The following is a 7,741-nucleotide window of genomic DNA, read 5'->3' as shown; positions in this document are numbered from 1 at the left end:
ATTAGACAATGTAGCTGGTTCTAAGGCAGCCAGGTGCCACTTGTCTAGTTTTGCTGCTTTTCTGGGCCTGGAGCTGAAATACAAGTGAGGCCTCAATGTTATCTTTAGGAAGGAAAAGGTCAGGGAGTTTAAACCGCCTGACCAGTGATATGCTAGGGGAAGATAGGTTACCCTGGAGGTGAGGTTCTTATTTTTCCAGTTTTGCCCCTTGCTCTACATCCAGGGCTTTCTGCCTTGGTGAGTTTCTGTACCCGGCCTATGGTCCTTGCTCTGGGGGCCTAACATTCTCTGAATGCAAATGCAAGTTGTTTTTTCTTGGCAAATACCCAAGATCTATCCTTTGTTTTGCTTTTAGTGACAGGGAAACATTCATTTCATTATTTCATGTCTCAGTTGAAGTCACCCAGAATGGGATATTCAGAGCTATTTTAGGAGTCCAGGTGTGGTAGGCTTTGGGAATGGCACCAGTTGTCTGATGCCACACCAAACGGAGGTTCAGCAACCTCAGTACATGGGTTCTGGCTAGGAAAGAATTCAGAACAAGACCCAAACTGTAGGAGAACATTTATTTGGTAAATTACAGAGGTAAAAGAAGTAATTCCTAGAAGAAATGGACTTAGGAAACAAGTTATGGAGATAAAGGAAGGGCCGTTGGAGCTTGGTAGTGAGGAAGCTAATGGTAACATACCTGAAGAGTGGGTGGTTGAAAGGCATAGGCGCGCTCCCTGGAAGGAGAGGGCACTGGGTCCTCCATCCTAAGGGTTTTAAGGGTGGAGATTTTAGGGGAGGCCTCAGGGGAAAGATCTTAATAGAATATGCAGCAGCTTTCCAGGTGTGCCCATTCAGGGTCGTGGTCTCCATTAATTGATTGGTGGCACCAGGGCAGGGGGTCATTATCCAATGCAGCTGGTCCTGACATCAGCCATGGCTGGTTTTGTTGCTTATCTGGGGCTGGAGCTAAAATACAACAGAGGCTTCATGTTATTTCTAGGGAGGAAAGGTCAAGGTGTCCAAACCTCATGACCAGTGATATTCTAGGGGAGGAAAGTCACCCTGGGGGCAAGGTCCCACCCTATAATTGATTGTCCCTTGCTAGGCACCTGGGGCTTTCCAGGCTGATGACCATCTGTACCTGGCCCATGGTCCTTGCTCTGCTCAGGTCTATGTAACTGCCTATAGCATAGGGACAGTCTGAATATGGAAGCAGATGGACGGAACCAGCTCAAATGGTGTATACCAAGGAGTTGGAGGGGGGAATGGCCAAATGAATCCTTACTCTTCAATGGATGAGTCTGTCAAATTAAAAAAGAAGGTGGTCTCTGCTAAACACAAGTATAGGCAGCTGAAGGAATTGTTCAAAAACGGAGACAATTCAGAGGCCTGCTTTGAGTACCTCTCGCCCTCCATTTTAAGTCAGCTGGACCATTCTATAGAGGTAAGAAGAATGCCAGGTTCTCTACCCTGGCTGTATGTTAAAGTCACTAATGCTCTGTGTCTAATCACAACAGTCCAATTAAATCAACATTAGGTTATGGAAAAATCCAGACATCTGTGCATTTTTATATGCCTACAGTCAGGAGTCCTATCAGGACTCAGAAACCAGAACCAAAAACTTAATTGAAATAATTTTAACAAGTTAACCAGTAATTGAGAATTCAGGAAGCAGCTACTACCTCTAAGGGTGGGGGAAAAAAGGAATGAAGTCAGGGCTAGGGGCCCTGCAGAGCTGAGATCCTGGCTTCTGGGCCGTGAGCTCCAGCTTTTGCTGGTGTCTGACCTCAGGGGAAGGACCTCCTAGAGCTGGTAGGACCCAGATTTCAGAGGAACAGGCTTGCTAGAACTTACTTGTACCTCAGATGCAAATGGTTCTGGGATTGTGGCAAAACTAGAAACTAAAACCAACTTCCTACTGGAACTAACTGGTAGGGCCAGGTTGACACTGATAGAAAAAGAAATGGAACAGGATGGAGAAAAAGCCCTTCTCCATATTCCAGTTTTCTCTAGTGCCCTCTATTGTGAGAGCTGGTAAAGGAGAGATACTGTTGGCACAGTTCCAACTCTAGCATTTCAAAGCAGTACATGGAAGGGTAGATTTAAAGTAAAAAACGTGAATAACCAGCACTGTGCCCCAGGTGATCTGTTGGACAGGCAGGGTTAACTACTGAAAGCTATGGTTTAGGATTCTCCATGAGGCATTTCTGGTTTGCTTTTGTTGTCCCCAGTCAGTTCAACCTGCCTATGATCATCAGCCTGCTCCTTCGGTCTTCTAGTTTACCTTTGGAAAGATCTGGAAACAACCCAAGTGCCCATGGGTAGATGAGTGGATAGAAAAGCTGTGGTACATTTACACCATGGAACACTATGTAGCTGTAAAAAGGAAGGATCTCTTACCCTTTGAGACAGCATGGGTGGACCTGAAAAATATTATGCTAAGCAAAATAAGCCAGTCAAAGAAAGAAAACATCACAAGATCTCACTTACATGTGGAATCTAAGGAACAAAATAAATTGACGAATGAGATAGAACCACAGTCATGGAAGCATGAAACAGACTGACAGATCTCAGAGGAAGGCTGGAAGGAGTGTGGGAAGAACTTAATCAAAGAACTTTTAAGAATATATGCACAGCCCATGGACACAGACATCATGCCTCTGCTTTTTTTTCTCTGGAAAGTCTAGTTGGATTGTTTTTATTAGTTGTGGGGTTCATCACTTACAAAATGCCCAACCAGTTAAATCAGAAGAGAAATAAAGCTAGTCCTTATCATGAAGCCCTTCTATGTACACGGAAACACTATAAATCCTGTTTCAAATTATTAGAATGAGTATCAGCGGACTTCAGTCGCTGGTTTAAATGTTTATTCAGCACCTACCATGATCTAGGTAGTGTTCTAGGAAATGGAAGTACAGCAATGAATCAAGCAAGTTATTGTCCTCATGGAGGTTACATCTTACTTGAGAAGAGGGAAAATAGTGTATAATGCACCAGATGATGTATTAGTTATGTATTACTATGGAACTAATTATGTCAAATTTAGACCTTAAAACAACAGTGGTTTATTATCTCACAATTCCTGAGAATCAGAGCCTGGGAACAGAGCAGGTGTGTGGTTCTGGCTTTTGCTCTTTCATGAGGTTGTAATCCAGTTGTCATGAGGCTTGCAGTCTCATCTGGAGATATGTCTGGCTTTGAGGGATCTGCTGCCAAGTTCATTCATGTGGCATTATCATGAGGCATGTGGACCTCTCCAAGAGCTGCTTATAACTTAGATGGCTCACTCTGGGGAAGGCCAGCTGCTAAGAAAAAGAGAGTGATCAAGATGGAAGCCTTTATAACCTAATCTTGGAAGTGACTTATTGTGGCGTCTGTCATATTCTATTATTCCTAACCCTGATGAAATGTGGAGGCGGACCATGCAAGGGCATGGATACCAAGATCCAGGGATTTTCAGGCTGTCTGGGAGGCTGGCTATCATGAATGGTATTAAACTCCATGGAGAAAGCAGAGTAGGAGGGCATGGGTTTGGAGTTACCATTGCTCTTAATACAGATGGTCAGAGAGGACTTCACTGATACATATCAGGGACCTAAAGGGTAGCTTTATGGCTTGCTTTTTAAAGAATTCCTTTTCCAGAAAGACTTCCCTCAGCTCCTGTCCCATCCCTCTTGTTCATTGAGAACTCCTACTGTGCACACCCAGAATACCCACACTTACTCTCTAAATCACTCTGTGATGTCTTCTTTCTTTTTCATCCACTAGATCAGTGATGGTGAACCTATGACACGTGTGTCAGAGGTGACACGCAAACTCATTTTTTTGGTTGATTTTTCTTTGTTAAATGGCATTTAAATATATAAAATACCAAAAATATAAATCTTTGTTTTACTATGGTTGCAAATATCAAAAAATTTCTATATGTGACACGGCACCAGAGTTAGGTTAGGGTTTTTCAAAATGCTGACATGCCCTGCTCAAAAGGTTCACCATCACTGCACTAGAGGATGAGTTCTTCAGTGTCTTGGACAATGTTTTATTCATCTTTGTAAGTCCAGTAAAAGATCAGTAAATGCTTGATGACTGAATGACATGCATAAATGAATTTACTTTCTCTACAGTCTCTTTTAAGGAATTTAGCTTGAACTACTCTTTAACATTATATGGTTTTTTTAATTAAACATCAATTATCTTTTGCCTAAAACAAAAAATCCTTGAACGTGGGTTCATATTGCCACTCTAAGCATGTAAATGTACCCCTCTGCTCAATTGCATTGCCTGCGGATACTGTTAGTTTATGAAGCACCATATGGAACAAAAATATGCGGCAACTTATTGAATGGGAACATTTTGTGAGAAAAATATTTTTGTTTCCATGCAGCACCATTTCTATTAAATAGCTTCTAAATATGTAAAAAGAAAAAAAAAAACCTCAGAGTGGCAATAGAATACCCTAAGGAGTCTAGAAAGCATGCAAAACTGCAATATTATTTTATAATGAAAACCAGACATGAGTGATTATTATTTCTTCATACCCTTTCTTTTGGCAATGATTTATTTCTAAATATGTGTCCCTTGTCTGATAAATCACATGCTGTGACTCACCCATAGCCCAGGGACAAAGGCACCCACTTATACAAAAGGACAATTGGTCACTCACAGAAATATGTGTCTTGTGTTTGGGAACTAAACTGTCATTCCAACATCAGCAGTCTCTCCTCCTGTGTGTGACTCCAGAAGTCTAATTTGGCATCTAGTTTAGGATTGTTTCCAAATTTCAGCCCTGAGAACTCAAAGTACCAAAGCTCTGGAAACTATAATGTGCATAGGAGTCACATAGGTATTTTGTTAAATGCATGTTTTGATTCAGAAGGTCTGGGGTAGAGCCTAAGATTTAGCATTTCTAGCCAACAGCTGGGTGATTCTTTGGGGCTGGTCCTCATATCATGCTTTGAGTAGTAAGTTATCAAAGTAGGTCCAGAGAGTCCAAACTTTACCTGCCTGCCTGCCTATGTCTATAGATAGTTTGAGATTTCCTTTTTTTCCCCTCTTTTTTTTTAAATCATCCTAATGAGCAACTTTATATAGTTATGAAGCAAATTTATTTTATTGATTTGCAAAGTTTTTAAGCCATTTTTTTTTCTCTAAAAGATAATTTGTATTTTGGATCTCTGTTCCTTCGAAAGTTTATTTTGAAAAACAACATGTTCTACTGGTACACTTTTTTCTAAACAAGTGCCAATGCCAAGCAATCTACCAAACTAAATCCTTACCTCCATGTCAGATGTTCTGCATTTCATGCATTTCCAAATTGGAAATGGGGAGGGGGAGAGAGAACCATTAAAAATTATATTGATTATCCCAGATAAAATTCCAGGTCAACACCTTTCTCTACTGTTCCAGTCACATAGGAGGAACTGGGGGTTTCACCTATGATGTGTTTGTTTTGTTTTTATTATTTTAAGAATTATTATTCTCATATTTTAAACTTTTATCATTTTAAATTTTATAACTTTAAAATAAATATTTTTTGACGTGACACTGATCTATCTATACTCAAAGTAGTACATAGACTATGCAGGGATATTCACTAGTCTTTGGTCTATGTATATTCAAATTGTCTTTTCAAGATATACAACATGTTGCCAGGAAATATTGGCTTTTGTTTCTTTTCAAAGGCTTATCAAAGCGCAAAAATGTACCAGAATGAGTAGGAGCTCCCCTGACTGTATCTCTTAAGCATCTCACCCAACCTCTAGAGTCCTTACCCTGGTCGAAGTAAGAAGGTAGCACCTGTGCCCAGGAGGCCTTGAAACCCACTAACTAGGTCTCTGTAGCAGCCAGCCCAGCTCAGCATTTTCCCATAAACTACCAGCCATGTGTCATATTGGTCCCCAACTCAACATGTCTCACAGTTCTCCAGGCACATATATTTCACAGACAACTCACAGGGTGGATTTGGATTTTTAAATGTCTATACTTAGTAATTTTGGAGTAATCACAGATTTTCCCATCTTCAGTTTTGAGCCTCAGTGCTACCTCAAAGATATTGAGTACTTCTGACTTCTGAATACCAAAAAAGGCAATAACAAGGAAACCCAACAGATTCCTCTTCTGTTTTCTATTTTGGAATGTAATATTTAAAATATACCCACTCTTTACTATGTAAAAAGGACTAGAAGTCAGAAGACCCAGACCCTGTTTAGCAATCCCTTAGTCACCATCTACATCTGATGAGCTTGGGACACTGTTCATTGCCTCTCTGGGACTCAGTTTCCTCATTTGGGAACATGGACCAGCAGGGCTTTTGTGAAGAGTGAACGAAGCAATGAAGTCTTACTTTGGGCCTAAATGCAATGCATCCTCCCATGCGTGCCTGTGCTTAGAGAGGGGACAGGAAGAGGATGATGGTTAGGATGAGGGGAAAACAGTCAAGAATTCTCTGTAGCCTAGAGCATGGTAGAACCTGCTGGGACAGTTCCATAACTTTCCCAAGGATCATCCTGTCCTGGGAAAGGGCTTGAATGATCCTGCAGAAAAATTTGACCCTTTTCCTGTTCCCCATTAGGAAAGTTGCTGTCATCAAAAGAAGTGGAATCTTTGGGAAAAGGAAGGGTGTTTGCCATGTTAATGTTTTGTTCTTTCCCAGCAGGGCCCATGAGAAGACCATCTCAGAATATACCTCGTGGGAATAGAGCAGAGAGCCTTCCTGAACCGATAGCCTGGGAGCAAGCAGGACATCAAAAGCTGGCTTAAGTGAACCCATGACTCATGGTAATTGGAATCACATCATCTGGCTATATAAGACTTTCTTTCTTTGTTCAACATAATTTCAACCTGAAGAGACAGCATGGAGGAACAGAAATAGAGCATGCAAAAGAGTCTGGTTTGATCCCTGCCCTGTCATTTAGAAACTGAGTGAATTCAGTTTTGTCATAGGTAAAATGGACGAGATTGAACAGGTCAATAATAAATGCTTTTCTCCTCCTTCAATTAAAATAGACATGAGTCAAATTGGGGTGGGGGTCCCCAACATCAGCTTAATAACTGGTGCATCTTGATTTGGGAATCAAGAGCCATTCATTCCTAATATTTCTAATATTTTACCCTTTCCAAAAAAGGAACCAAATTCAGACAAAATAGTTAGAAAGTCATAACCATCTGTCTTCCCCAAAGGTCACTCTTGGCAACAAAGAAGAGATAATGGAGATTAGACAGAGCATGACATCACTTCAAAAACAAGAGGAGGAAGGGGGCACTCGATGACCTCAAATCACCTGGGAAAAGAACAGTGAGCCAGTGGGTGCGCAGACCCTTGGTTCTCCACCAATCCTAAAATGGAACAGGTTCTCCTGGGGGTGGGAGTATGACATGGAGTCTGGGAGGGTCTGATGGAAACCTGAAAATATGAGGACAGAGGAAGAGGTCCCTCCATCAGATACTGCCACCTCCTCCTGTAGTTAGTGAAATAATCAAATGAGATCAGTAAGTGAAGTGGTGCATCAATCAGAGAGCCAGTGACCATTTGTGGTTATTTTCTTTCCGTCCATCTTCTTTCCCCAAAACCTACCCCCGCCCTAACCTCTTTTGGAAATGAACAAGGCCAAGTTCTGTAGCAGCTCCCCTAAGACACTTTCCCCAGGGCAACACTGTCTACCTCACTCTGCTGCTGTGGGCCCTATGTCCTGCCCAGCTTAGCATTTTCTGGACAGAAGAGTCCTGGCTGGGTGATACTTTTCCAGCCACA

The 7,741-nt window shown here is 41.6% G+C and overlaps 1 long non-coding RNA gene across 4 annotated transcripts in view; it reads right to left on the bottom strand.

Annotated features, from left to right (window-relative positions):
• Positions 1-926: 926 nt before the first annotated feature.
• The window catches only part of LOC107181648, a 214,415-nt gene continuing 207,600 nt past the window's right edge, over positions 927-7,741 (bottom strand). For all 4 annotated transcript variants that reach the window (XR_001512325.1, XR_001512324.1, XR_001512322.1 and 1 more), the window contains exon 5: positions 927-957. This is a non-coding gene — a long non-coding RNA (uncharacterized LOC107181648). The remainder of the gene's footprint in view (positions 958-7,741) is intronic.

The sequence above is a fragment of the Myotis davidii genome, unplaced genomic scaffold, assembly GCF_000327345.1.
Source record: "Myotis davidii unplaced genomic scaffold, ASM32734v1 scaffold107, whole genome shotgun sequence".
NCBI lineage: Eukaryota > Metazoa > Chordata > Mammalia > Chiroptera > Vespertilionidae > Myotis > Myotis davidii.
Note: the sequence above shows the minus strand (reverse complement) of the source record. Positions and strands in the feature narration are given on the sequence as shown.